This window comes from Mustela nivalis, assembly GCF_964662115.1.
Source record: "Mustela nivalis genome assembly, chromosome: 10".
Classification (NCBI taxonomy): Eukaryota; Metazoa; Chordata; class Mammalia; order Carnivora; family Mustelidae; genus Mustela; species Mustela nivalis.
Genome location: NC_139029.1, coordinates 107212799 through 107226214, shown reverse-complemented (window position 1 = coordinate 107226214; position 13416 = coordinate 107212799). Strand labels below are relative to the sequence as shown.

The 13416-nt window shown below is 42.2% G+C and overlaps 1 long non-coding RNA gene across 3 annotated transcripts in view; it reads right to left on the bottom strand.

Moving 5' to 3' along the window:
* LOC309842015 overlaps positions 1 to 13416 on the bottom strand; it is a 37644-nt gene that overhangs the window by 9260 nt on the left and 14968 nt on the right. For all 3 annotated transcript variants that reach the window (XR_014299443.1, XR_014299444.1, XR_014299445.1), the window contains one exon: positions 8759 to 8860. This is a non-coding gene — a long non-coding RNA (uncharacterized lncRNA). The remainder of the gene's footprint in view (positions 1 to 8758; positions 8861 to 13416) is intronic.

Below are 13416 nucleotides of genomic sequence, written 5' to 3'. Positions count from 1 at the left end.
CGATGAGGGTGATTTTTGATATCCTAGATAGGAGACATCGCCCTATGTTCTTGTCTTAGGAGGCCCCCATGTCATGGCAAACCATTGAATGGACATCACACCCTTTGGAAAGAGGGTAATGGCTTACTTCACAGGAAAGGCCATCTCTATGGGTAAGGGTGGATTCTGACCCTCAAGGGACAAGGATCCAATCACTTCTTTAGGGTTTGCATTGAAAATTAGAAGCCTAAGATCTTGGGAAGCTAATAACAAAACTATTACCCTGTTCTTCTGGGACTCCAGAATGTGAGCACTGATGAACACATGTGTTTACATAGGAGAGAGTGTGCATGTACACACAAAACCACACAAACCAGTAGGGACTGTGTGGTGGTATCTGACTAGTAGCAGATTCAAAGAAGTTGATAAGACGAAGGAAATTTGGTTGGAGGTATTCTCTACATGTGACACTGGTCATCTAACATCATAGATATTATCCAACCTACACCTATGGATATCTGGTAGAAGGACATGCTAGAATCATCTGTATTTTACTGAGAAGACAATCTTTGTCAGGTACAATGGTTTATCCAGGGTCAAAAACAGGTAAGAATAGAGTTCTGTCTGAAACCAGGTGTGTTTCCAAGCTGAGGCCCTGGCTGCACCCAGATCTTCCCTGGGGCCCTGTGGAGAGAAGTGTGTTGGCATCACTGTGTACAGATGTGACCTTTCATGCAGAAAGGCAATAAAAGACCAGAGCACTGTTTATGTAGGTGTCAAACGAGGAGTGGACTGTGGTAGGGGATCCCAGGCAATGATGTCACTTCCTTGGCCACAGACCCTAACAGAACTTGAAACCCCTGCAACTAGGCATCCAGATTCTAGTGTAGTCCGTATCAGGGTTACTTGGCTAGAGACATCTGATATGGAAAGATGTCCTCTTGCTGCTTTCCTTCCTGGGGTTCTGGCTTCCAGAAACCCCAGGGAAATGGATTTTTCACATGCTGCAGATACTGGCTCAAACCTCTCCCTCAATGCCTCAGGGCATTTACTTAATACTGGGCAGACTAGGTGATGCCCACCCCTCTGCACTATCCAAGGGCAGCCCCATCCCTTCCTCTTGAGTTATAGGGAAAGAGGAATATGTGGGTGTTCCCACCCATGGACTGGAGGAGGTTGAGCACAGTGGATACCCTAGTGATCCCTTCTTGCTCACACCAATGTCATTGTGGGCAGGGTGAAAACAGGATGCCTGAGGTGCCTCTTATCTGTGCCAGAGCACATCCATGGCCCTGAGAAAGGAGGGCCTTCCCTCTCCACCAGGGTAGCGAGGTATTATAAATTAGAGGGGCTGCTGAACTTTCATCCACATATCTGTTATTCCTGCTTTAGAGTAAAGGTCTGAGAGCTTCTTCTGGAAAATGGGAAGACGTCCTGGGGAGATGTGGATGGTGTGTGAGCACTGTGGGAGAGCATAGGGGGATGGAGGACAGCTTCAACCCCTGAGAGGGTCATTCTCCATGCCTGCCCCCTCCCAGCCCTATCTCTACCTTAATTCTGGGACCCGGAACCGAATATTTCAAAAGAATCACACAGAAGTCTGTTGGAATCTGGACACTGGATGCTCAGAGAGTGCTCAGGAGACCCAGTGAGAGCTCAGGGATCGGACGTCCCACACATGTGGGAGATTAGTGTCAATGGAAGGAGACCTACTCATGGCACCTAGTGAATAAGGAAGCACATGGGCGCAGGAGGTCACTTTTGAGCTATTGGGAGGGTCCTGGGTAGGCCTGGCTAGAGACAGAGTCCGTTGGTTCCCATCTTCTTTGTATCTCCCCAGAGTAGTGGCATGCGCAGTGAGAGTAATGAAAAGGCCAGACATCACACCTCCCTGGGCACATGCCGTTGAATTCAAGTGACAAGTGGGCAAGGATACAGGCTGAGGAGTGTGTCCAGCTCCCCTGAGGAGGACAGAAATGCTCACACAATTGATCAAGGACACACATTCATAGTGAATTTCAGCTACCTTTCCATCTGTGAAAGGTCTGTCTCAGGCAGGACTGCTAGATCGCAGGTGAACAAGGAGTAGGACTGGTCTCTGACAGGGGCTGGAAGCCCAGGACCCAGGTTCACACAGGGTTCCCTGGGATATTGGTTTGAGAAGGTGCCCTGTCCTCTGACTTCTCTGCCTACCTGTCTGTCCCTAGGACCATCTATTCCATCTTGAGCACATTGCTGGAACAATATCCCAAGGATTTTTTCCATCCCCCAGAATTTCCCAGCCTGAATTGCGTATAGGCATACCTGGGTCTCAATATGCCCGGCTCAGACCTGGAGCGCTGTTCCCAGCTTCTGCTCTCATAGCTGCAACACCTCGAGCCCACGGAGCCAGAGGCTGGGGTGAGGAGGACTGGGGCTGACTTATGTGGGCCTGAGGAAGAGACAGGGTGGGCCACACTGAGTAAGCCTCCATAGATTGTAGTTGGGCCAAGAGGAGTGAGTAGTCTCAGATCTCTGTCTTCATAGGCTTCAGTTGGGGAAACCTTCCAGAGATTGGGTCTTGAACGCAGACCACACTGAGTGGTGGGAAGTTTCTTTTATGTATGAGGCAAAAGGGAAGTCAGTCGTGCTAATGATACTTTCTCTTATTGGAGCTACACAACCAGCCCCAGAGCAAGATTTTGATCCACCTCAGGAACTCGTCCCAGCATCCATTCTGGCACCTGCTGCATCTTTGGAGCCTGAACTGGCTCACCCCATCCCTACTGCTATGGCTCACCTGTCAGGATGACCAGTGACACCACCTGCCCTGGTAGTCAGGGCTCTAATTCACTCTCCTGAGATGCAAAAGCCTTCAGTCCCTTTGCCTGACCTGAAGGTCCAGCAGGGTCCTGCCCCTGCTCTTGGGATACCTGTATGGCATGAACCACCAGCTGCCTCAGTGGAACAAATAGTCTTAGCCCCTGAGCAGCAGCTGGTGCAGGTTGCAGCCCCAAACAATGTCTTCCCCTCCCCTGTCATTGTCCTCTTTGTAATATTTGTGTTTTGTGTACACCTGTATAATGACTTAATAGATTTTGTTCTTTAAATAAATTAGAATTTCAGTTTACATAAAATTTTACTTAGTTCCTTTTCAATGGTATATCAAGGTCTCATTAGATACATTCAGAGTTTGGCACAACCATTTACTTCTACAAAATTTCCATCTCAGAGACATCTGTGCTACTAACACTCATTCTTCATTCCCTCATCCCAGTCCCTGCAACCACTGCTTTTCTCTCTGTCTCTGGTACTTTACTTCCTCTTGGATTTTCATGTGCCTGGAATCCTACAATATGGTCTTCTGTGTCTGTCTGCAGAACTTAAGAGTGATTCACATTTTTAATTGTTTTATACAAGTAACTCTTTATTACAAAGGTATGTTCCTGAAAGTACAAAGATCATGGGAAGCCCCCAAATGAACTATTTTCATTATCTGTGATAGGGTTTTCTTTCATAAGGATGCCTTGAAAAGTAGAAACAACAAGAGAAATGTCTGGCTCTATGAGACACCTTTAATTTTTTATTTTCCTGGGTAGTCTACATTTCAACTATTCTAATAGGCATATTATAAAATATTAAAATCATATCTTAAATATTCTCATTTTTTGCTAGCAAGTTAGGTAATAAAGTAAATATTTATTTAGCTTTTATCCAGACTATGTTTATGTAGTAAATAATGACTTATATATGAAAAAAAAAACAAGAAGCAGATTCCTTCTACCAAGAAATAATCGCCCATAACACACGGTGTCCTTCTCCCCTGCCATTCCCTCTAAGTGTAGTGTGTGTGTGTGTGTGTGTGTGTGTGTGTGTGGCAGAGAGAGAGACAGAGTGGGTCCCTGAAGGATCCAGGACTGCACTTTTGTTCAACCTGATGTACCCACAGTGGACAGGCACTGTCTCTGCTGTCCCTTTGAACATTCTCAGTGACAATACTCAACAGCACCATCTGATAAACAACTAAGTCATTTCCATTTATATGATTCTAATAATGTAAGTGATTATCATGTCTGTGCCATGAATCTCTGTTTCTCTACAAATGATTCCTATAAACACCAATACTAGAACACAAATATCACTGGTCTATAAAGCAAGGAATAAAACAAGCACAAAAAGCAAAAATCCCTGCTTTCATGGACATTACTATCTGGTAGGAGAGAGAGAGACAATAAACATAAAAAATTAGAAAAATACTGTATGAAGCATGTCATGTGGTACAAAGCACTATGGAAATAAGGCTGGAAATGGATGGGGAAATGAGGATGTGAGAGAGGACTGTGGGGTTGTTATATTCAATAGGATGGTCATGGAAGTCATCACAAGGTATCTGTGACTCTTGTTCAGGGACAGTGGACACCTAGGAGAAAGAATCACTCCAGGCCAGTGCAAAGGCCCCAGGCTGGGAGTTTGCTGGTATGTTTAAGGGACAGCTAGGAGACCAAGGTGGTTGAAGGAGAGATAGAAAGACGAAAAAAAGAGGAGTGGCCAATGGGTACACAAGAGAGTGTGCAGATCATGGAAGCCTTGTGGGCCAATGAAAGCGCTTTGGCTTTTACTCCAACATAGGCTGGAAGCAGAGGAACAACTTGACTATCTTATACATTATGGGAATTCATGGGCTCCTGTGTTCAAAATAAGGTATGGATAGACTTCTGGTCCCAGGATTAGTAAGTAAACAAGTTATCACTCCTATCCTTAACATAAGAAAGAAGTGAAGAAAACTGAAAATCAATAATTTTCCTGGACTTGTCAGAGAACTGAGGTTACAAGGCAAAGGGCCACCCTGAAATGTGGAGACACAGGAGAATACAGAGATCACAGCCAAGGTCTACTTGCCTGGAGCAGAAGCTCTAAAGCCATAAGCTGGTAAGAACACCTGAATGGTAATTTTGACAAATTGACAGAAACAGAATGTAGACTAGTATGGCTGTGAATAACTCTGGTGACTTATGGAGACTCTTAGACTTTCTTGACTTTACCCTCCAAGATCCCCCAGATTCTCACAAGAAAGAACCAAGAAAGATCCCCTCATGGCTCTGGGGATTTGAAATACTCCCCGAAGATTCTCCATAACAAAGACCCACTCTCCAGTGAAAAAAACTTCACCAGAGCCTTGCCTCACCAAGGTCAGAAATTCATATCTGCACAGAAGACAGTATGGGAGAGGAAGGAGAGGAAATTAGGAAGTTACTGTAATACCTGTGGGAGGCAAAGATGCAGAGTTGGCTTCTTCCCATGAAGAGCCTAGAAAAGACTGAGCCTGGAGGAAAGGGAGAAAGAAAGTCAAATAGTGAGTTTATTAAAAGGAGGACAGTTTGTAGTCACAGACAGGGAAAGGAGAAGGTAAACCATTTCTCTCAAATTACAGAGTGAAAGGGTCCCTCTCCGAGCCAGCCATACTGTCCACCATTCTATAGCCAATTTATTAGTCACCTTAGGTAAGCTAGGTAGAATAGGAAGAGAACCTGTGAAGAATTTATCCTTGTGCCAACCTTTCACCACAGTTTTTGCAAGCATCCCTTGTCCAGTGGGCTGTATGATTCTGGAAACAGGCACTATTAGCACTCTTCAAGATAGCTACATGGCCTCAAGGTCACAGGATCACCTGGAAATCACCCTTCTCTTTCCTTCAAGTCCCCATTAGACCATGACAAATCTCTTGGCATATTTTTTTTTCCATGGCTACACCTCATGTAGTTGTGGTCAATGTTTCAGATCACAAATATGCCAATCAGGTTCATCCAAACAGTAATGGGTACTACCAGGCCCTGAGATCTACTGATCTTTATCTACTGATCTTTACCCTGTAGTTCCTCAAGCATTTCCACGGAAGTACCTTAAAATACTGTAAAATTTATGTTTTAACCTTTTAACCTTCAGGTGGTCTTCTTGGTTTTTGTTTTTGTCTTTGTTTTTGTATTCCAGCAGATCCAGCATCAGTGCTGGTTTCTTCTCAAAATATTCAACACTATTTGTCAGAGCACAGCCTAAATGACAGCACTCACATCACAGTATGTAGAATATTCTCTTTTTTTTTTTAAAGATTTTTATTTATTTATTTGATAGACAGAGAGAGATCACAAGTAGGCAGAGAGGCAGGCAGAGAGAGAGGGGGAAGCAGGCTCCCTGCCGAGCAGAGAGCCTGATGTGGGGCTTGATCCCAGGACCCTGAGATCATGACCTGAGCTGAAGGCAGAGGCTTAAACCACTCAGCCACCCAGGCACCCTGTAGAATATTCTCTTTGATGAAAAGATCCTCTCAGACTAGGTATCTCTGGTTTCACTGCCATTTCTGTGGGAGCAACTGGAGATTGATGTGGCGCCAAGCTCAAGGTCGTCTCCAAATCAGCAGATGAGACACATGAGGACTCCCACTTTTAGTAACTCCTGTGATGGCCCATTTCTATGTCTGCATTCTGAACTTCACAGATAATATGACTGAGATTTGGGAGGTCACTATGAATGGATGGGTGGACAGATGAATGGATATCAGAAAGCAGTGTTAAATACAGTTCTCAGGATGCTTCCTTCCAGGCAAAAGCCAGCCTATTTTTTACTTCTTATATTTTTAGTAGTGAAATTTTGGAGGTATATGGGGCTAAGAGAAACATAAGGAAGATGACCTCATAAGAGATTGTTGATCCTCTTATCTGATGGTCTCTGTGACCTAACATACTCAGTTTAGAAAGAATCCAGGGTAAGCTGATGATCTGCCCTGATGCTGAATTTTCTCATCAGTAAATATCTAGACAAGTTATGATATCATTTCTCTAGCTTTAGAAGTAGATATCTGGCCACCCAGCTGATTCTAATATCTTACTAAATAAAAGAGAGAAATCAACTTCAACAGTTAAAAAAATAAAGAACAATTACTGAAATGCTTACCACATGTTGTGTATAAAATACTGAAAATGATACAGGTAGGGGATTATTTTTTATATTCAAAAACTCCTTATACTTGATATCATAATCTACTGAACTTTATGTTTTGACTGTGACATCTTATTTCTAAAATAGATTAGGTAAATAATATGCAAAGCTAGAAATAAAAAAGAAATCGATAAACCCCAAGGTCCTGTGGGAAGGAATCAGAACTTTCTCCACAAATGCGATGAATTAACATTTATACATGTGTAGAAAACAACTACCCAAACATTAAAAAGCCAAAAGTTACTTGTCCCATGCTGCGTGTGGCCAAAAGCCATACTATTTTATTTTAACACAATAAAGACTATACCAAACATCCCTGGAGTCTGGACTAGAGTATATAAGAACTGAACTATTTTGACAAAATACAAGCTGAGCAGTCATATTGCTTTCTGCAATTTTTCACATCACTCACCCCAATACAATGCAAAGTGCCTTTAGAATAATACAGATATCTCAGCTCCAAATTGTATGGAAAGGATGTCCTAGTCGCATGACATAGAACAAAAAGTCTCCTGAACAATGCGGTCTGCAACTTCCTCAACTGAAAAATTGAATCATAATGCATTTCTTGCAATATTATTGTGAAAGTTATAAATAATATGGGCAAAATGTCTGATTTTGAATACCTACTGTTATTCTTAGGCTGTGATCTTTCATTAGGTAAATCTGACCAACCATACCTACATCTTTTTGGCTACATGTAACTCCATGTCCCTCCCACCCCCCACAACATACAAAATAAAAATTTCAGTAGTAATTTTCAGATTGCATTTACACATAGAAAGCTGGTTACTTCATATTTATTTAATTGCAATCCAAGAGAAGTGTGCTCTTCATGATGGGGCAGAAACAGAGATGGGCCCTTCTGATCCTCTTTCCAAAAATGGCTCCCTGCTCAGCTATAAGGAGCATGGTTCACACAAGGCCCCCAGCTGTTAGTCCTTCAGGATCTGCATCAGCTTTCCAGTGAAGGTCACACCATTTGTGGGGTGGCCTCGGGACAATGAGTGAGCCAGACAGGGGTAGCCAAAAACATGTTCCCGTCACAGCAGCCTCCAGTCAATGCCTGAACAAAAGCATAAATGCAAGGGTTTGGCCACCCAACATGGCATCCCTCCAACAGGCAAGCTGTGCTCCTGAGCTCCCACTACACAGGCAGATGCTTGGCCAGGTGGGCATGCCAGACTGACAGTGCCCCCTGCCTGGTCCTGCTCCCTCCCATTCCCATTCACAGGCTTACTCCCCAGTAAATATCTTGCACTTTTAACTGCCTTGTCATCTGCTTCCAAAGAAACTAAGCTGTGACACATAGCAAATGCATAAGAGACCCATGTTACTAGATAATAGTAACAACCACCACCACAACATATCCCAGTAGAAGAATCAGTGACAATAGAGAAGTTCTTTGTTACTTTCTCTAAAACCGAACACCCCAGATAGGGGTCTACTCTGTACCTTTTTGTCCCCCAACTTTACAGAGATATAATGGACATGCAACATGTGGAAGTTTAAGGTGCACAACCTACTGATTTGACATACTGACATAGGGCAAAATCTCCATCCTGTGATATAATTACCACTTCTCTTTTGTGGTGAGAACATTCAGGATCTACTCTTAGCAACTTTGAAGGATATAACACAGTATTGCTGACTGTAATCACTATGTGGTACACTCCATCTTCAGATCTTATTCATGGTATAGCTGGAAGTTTGTATGTTTTGACTGACATCTCCTCAATTTCCCCTTCCCTAGACCCTGGCATCCAAAACTCTATTATAAATTAACAGTCCATACCTTCAGTCTTACCTCTGAGTGTTAAGCCAATGCTAGCATATGTGCATATTTGTCTCTCTTTGGTCCAGTATGAATTTGCTTGCTGCAACCTAGGCTGTCTTCTCCATGTATTTACTGTGAAGATGAAGAAAAAAGCACCTACAGTGTGATTTCAAAACATGTAAGCTGTGCTTTCACTATTGATCAAGATTCTCAACCTCTTTAGACGTCCCTCTGAAGTCTTGCTTTCCAAGCTATTCATCATTTTTATTGCTTTTCTCTGGATGTTACCCAAGCTTTCCACCCTGCCACTGTCTTCTGATGAAGAGTTTCAAACTCAAAGCAGGTCTCTAATAAGCAGCTGGCTGTATTACAGGGAGATAGAGAAGTTCAACAGCCAGACCACCAAGGAAAGGGATTAACTATGAAAACCAGCCACACAAACTTTTTAGCTATGCTTATTTTTATTATTTGGTAACCACACAATTGAAATATTTTATTCATTTCTATCCCATCTCAGTCTACAGAGCATTTTGAATGGTCTTACTTAAAATGCACCAAGGGTCAGCAATATACAAGGAATGGCCCCAGCAGAAACACAAAACTTCATGTTTGCAATCAGTTCCATAATAAACTTTTAAGATTCTACTTATTTGAGAGAGAAAGAGAGAGAGAGCATGTGTAAGGGGAGGGGAAAGCAGAGGAGAGGGAGAAGCAGAAGCAGACTCCTCACTGAGCAGGGAACCCGATGCAGAACTCGATCCCAGGACCTTGAGATCATGACCTGAGCCAAAGGCAGATGCTTAACCAACTGAACCCCCCAGTTATAAACATAATAATGTAGGACATGTACACATGTCAGATAGTATAGTGTAAAAAGGGATGGTGCAACAGAGTGCTCTGGGAATTCAGAGAAGGGAGAAGGTGTGACCATAATAAACAGTGAAGGTCATAATAAACATTTTTAAAATTTACAAGAACGGTGCTTATACCTACACACATACCTAAAATTGATGGTGAAGAGCACAATGAAGGGCAACATTCTGTTAGGTTCCTCTTAATCTTTTAAAATAGGAGCTACCGGGGCGCCTGGGTGGCTCAGTGGGTTAAGCCGCTGCCTTCGGCTCAGGTCATGATCTCAGGGTTCTGGGATCGAGTCCCGCATCGGGGCTCTGCTCAGTGGGGAGCCTGCTTCCCTCTCTCTCTCTGCCTGCCTCTCCACTACTTGTGATTTCTCTCTGTCAAATAAATAAATAAAATCTTAAAAAAAATAAAAAAAAATAAAATAGGAGCTACCAGCTCTGCTTGCAGTCTGTGTTTTCTGTAAACTGGCTTTTTTGGCCTGCAGAATCTGACATGACCTGCTTTCCCAGCATATTCTCCAAAAATCCTTTTATCCACTCTAAGTTCCAGTTCGACTGAACTATACACTATTTCTCTCCAAACATTGCTGTTTTCCTTAGTCCTCTGATGTATGCTCATTTCCTATGAGCTCAAGTGTATCCCCTCCCTATTCAAAATAGGTTAAGCCATCCAAAGCCCAGTTTGAAAATCCCCTTTGCCTAGAAGCTCTTTCTAATGCTATGGTCACACCTTCTCCCTTCTCTGAATTCCCAGAGCACTCTGTTGCACCATCCCTTTTTACACTATACTATCTGACATGTGTACATGTCCTACATCAAGTTTCTGTGGCCAGGAAAAGTGTCTTGTTTCTCTTTGTGCTTGTGACAGCTTTGCGCCAAATATCCACCCACAAAGTCACTGAATTGGCCACAAATATATGCGAGGCACTGAAGTAGGTACTGGAAACCTAATCCAATAAAACTGACTTAGTACCTATCCTTAAGGAAGGAACTTCATCTAAACAGAAGAACTACCAAACATGCAATGACCAAATTTCCACAGCAGGCAGAGGGCTCCTGTGCTGGTGTAGAAAACATGGGAAGGGCTCCTAACCTAGACTTCAGAATAAGGGAACTCTGATGAAGACTAATATGCAAGCATTCAGCCAAGATAAGAGGCTGGGTGGTGGTGATGGCCACGGGTAGAGAAATAGGTCAAGAAAACACCAGGAGAAAGACAGCTTCGAAGTATCGTGAGAGAGGTATGAGGATAGGTGGGGTAGCATCTAAACTCAGAGGTGAGGATAACAGGAAAGCAGAATCCAGGTCATGGCAGCTCCTTTACATGTGAAGAGTCCAGACTTAGCCTAATAACAATGGCAAGCCCCTGCAAGGTAACCATAATCTGTATTTTCAAACAATCCCTCTGGCTTTAGTGCACAGACTAGGTTGCAAGAGAGCAGGACAGGGAACTGGGAGGCCAATTAGTCTGTTTGCAGTAATTCAGGCAACTCTCAGTAAGTGCTATGATAGGAGGCTTATACCCATATCTTTAAATAACCATCATTTGCCAAATTCCAATTCCAATGTGTATGTACCAGCTCTCACCCTCTCTGTGAAGAAAATTTAAGTGAAACTGGCAGAAAATATGAAACTCCCCATATGATCAAGGGGCCTCTGGCTGTCCTGTGCCAGCTTACCTTGTCCAACATCTGGATTTTTAATACACCTCTTAATACTTAAGTATTTTCACCATATTTATCATGGAGAAATTCACTGAGTTTCCAAGCACTGCTGTAATTCACAGTTCATATGCTCAATCAATAATTATTGCAAGCATTTTTATTATTGTAACACAAACAATTACAATACTTAGTTGATAAGCAGTGAGGACAGAGAGAGAATATGAACAAGAAAACCCACTTCTGAGGAATGACGCCACATTTTCATTACATTTCTTTGACCATGGACAAAATCAGCAGGCACGTGTGCTTGTCTTTGTTTAAAGCCGAGTTGGAGATGAGAAACAGTCTAAATCCCACTACCTGGGAGTGTATCTTTTTGGTCAGGATATAGCATGGAACTCCCTGTGTAATATAAATCTGTTTCTGAATGGCAGAAAAGGGGAGATGGGAAAATATACCATGTGATATTTCCCTCATGGTCATAATATATATCTCCTCTACCATCACTACCAGGTCATTGAGAGGTTAAGTGCTCTCTTCACTGTAGATAACTCAAGGTTATAGTAAGGAACTGGGGGTTATCTTAATGGCTGCCATGACAACTAACTAATACCAAAAAAAAAAAAAAACCCATAAAAAAAGCATTTTGAAAGGTAATCCGTTTTGATAAATGTCCTCTGTTATCTGATTGACTCAAACTTAAATGATTTAACTCATTCAGTTTGTCCTGAACTATGTGCCAAGAAACTGCATTACTCATGTCAATGTCCTTCTTAATGAAGCTATTATCATATAGTTCTGTTCAGCCTTAATAGATGACGTGAGTATTTGCTTGTACTTCTTTTAAAAACATCTAGACCACATTATTATGGCACTGTTCTATGAAAAATATTTAGGCATGATTTGCCTTCCTATCTGTCTATAAGCTGAAGAAGTGGTTCAACGTCTAAATTCTGTAGATCATCTTGACGACATGAGTTACCATGACCAGGGCCTCCAGTTAGGCATGTCTCCCTCTCAGGCTCTGAACTCTCATGAAGAGGTAATAGTTTATCCTCTTTTCATAGGTTTTGCTCAGCTTAGTGACAGAGGAAAAAGCTATACATAGTTATAGACAAGTTTAAATTGTAAACCCTAGCTACATGTCAGGGAAAATAACCTTGAATTCTTTGTTCCTCAGGAGAAGACTGAAGAATATGCCGTCCATCTACTCCTTTAGCTATTCAAAATCTTTACTGGATTAATCCTGATGAACAAATTATGTAATTGAATGGTGACATATTGCTTTCCTAGTTAAACTGCTTTTTTTCTGATGTGCTTTAGCAATCTCTCATCAGTATGCTGAGGGACCAAAGGAACTATATGAAAGTGAGCCCTATAAAACTCGGGACCACATTTCCTTTAAGGATGCCATCAAATACATTGTTTCTAATGTTACAGAGTGGCCTCCTTAGGAGGACCCATAGGATATATTTCTCATAGGTCTTAGTGCTGAAAAGAGCTGTGTTTCCCCCAGGCAGTTAAGTTCATTTTCCTTTTACTGGCATAGTGAATCAGGGACCTGGTAACATTCTGGCCTATGCTGGCTGTTAGAAAATTTACAGCCAGAAAAGAGAAAGGACCCAAATAAATAAAATCATGAATGAAAGAGGAAGGATCACAACTAACACCAAAGAAATACAAACTATTATAAGAACATACTATGAGCAACACTACGCCAACAAATTTGACAATCTGGAAGAAATGGATGCATTCCTAGAAACATATAAACTACCACAACTGAACCAGGAAGAAAAAGAAAGCCTGAACAGACCCATAACCAGTAAGGAGATTGAAACAGTCATTAAAAATCTCCAAACAAACAAAAGCCCAGGGCCAGACAGCTTCCCGGGGAAATTCTACCAAACATTTAAAGAACTTATTCCTATTCTCCTGAAACTGTTCCAAAAAATAGAAATGGAAGGAAAACTTCCAAACTCATTTTATGAGGCCAGCATCACCTTGATCCCAAAACCAGACAAGGATCCCATCAAAAAAGAGAGTTATAGATCAATATCCTTGATGAACACAGATGCAAAAATTCTCACCAAAATACTAGCCAATAGGATACAACAGTACATTAAAAGGATTATTCACCACGACCAAGTGGGCTTTATTCCAGGGC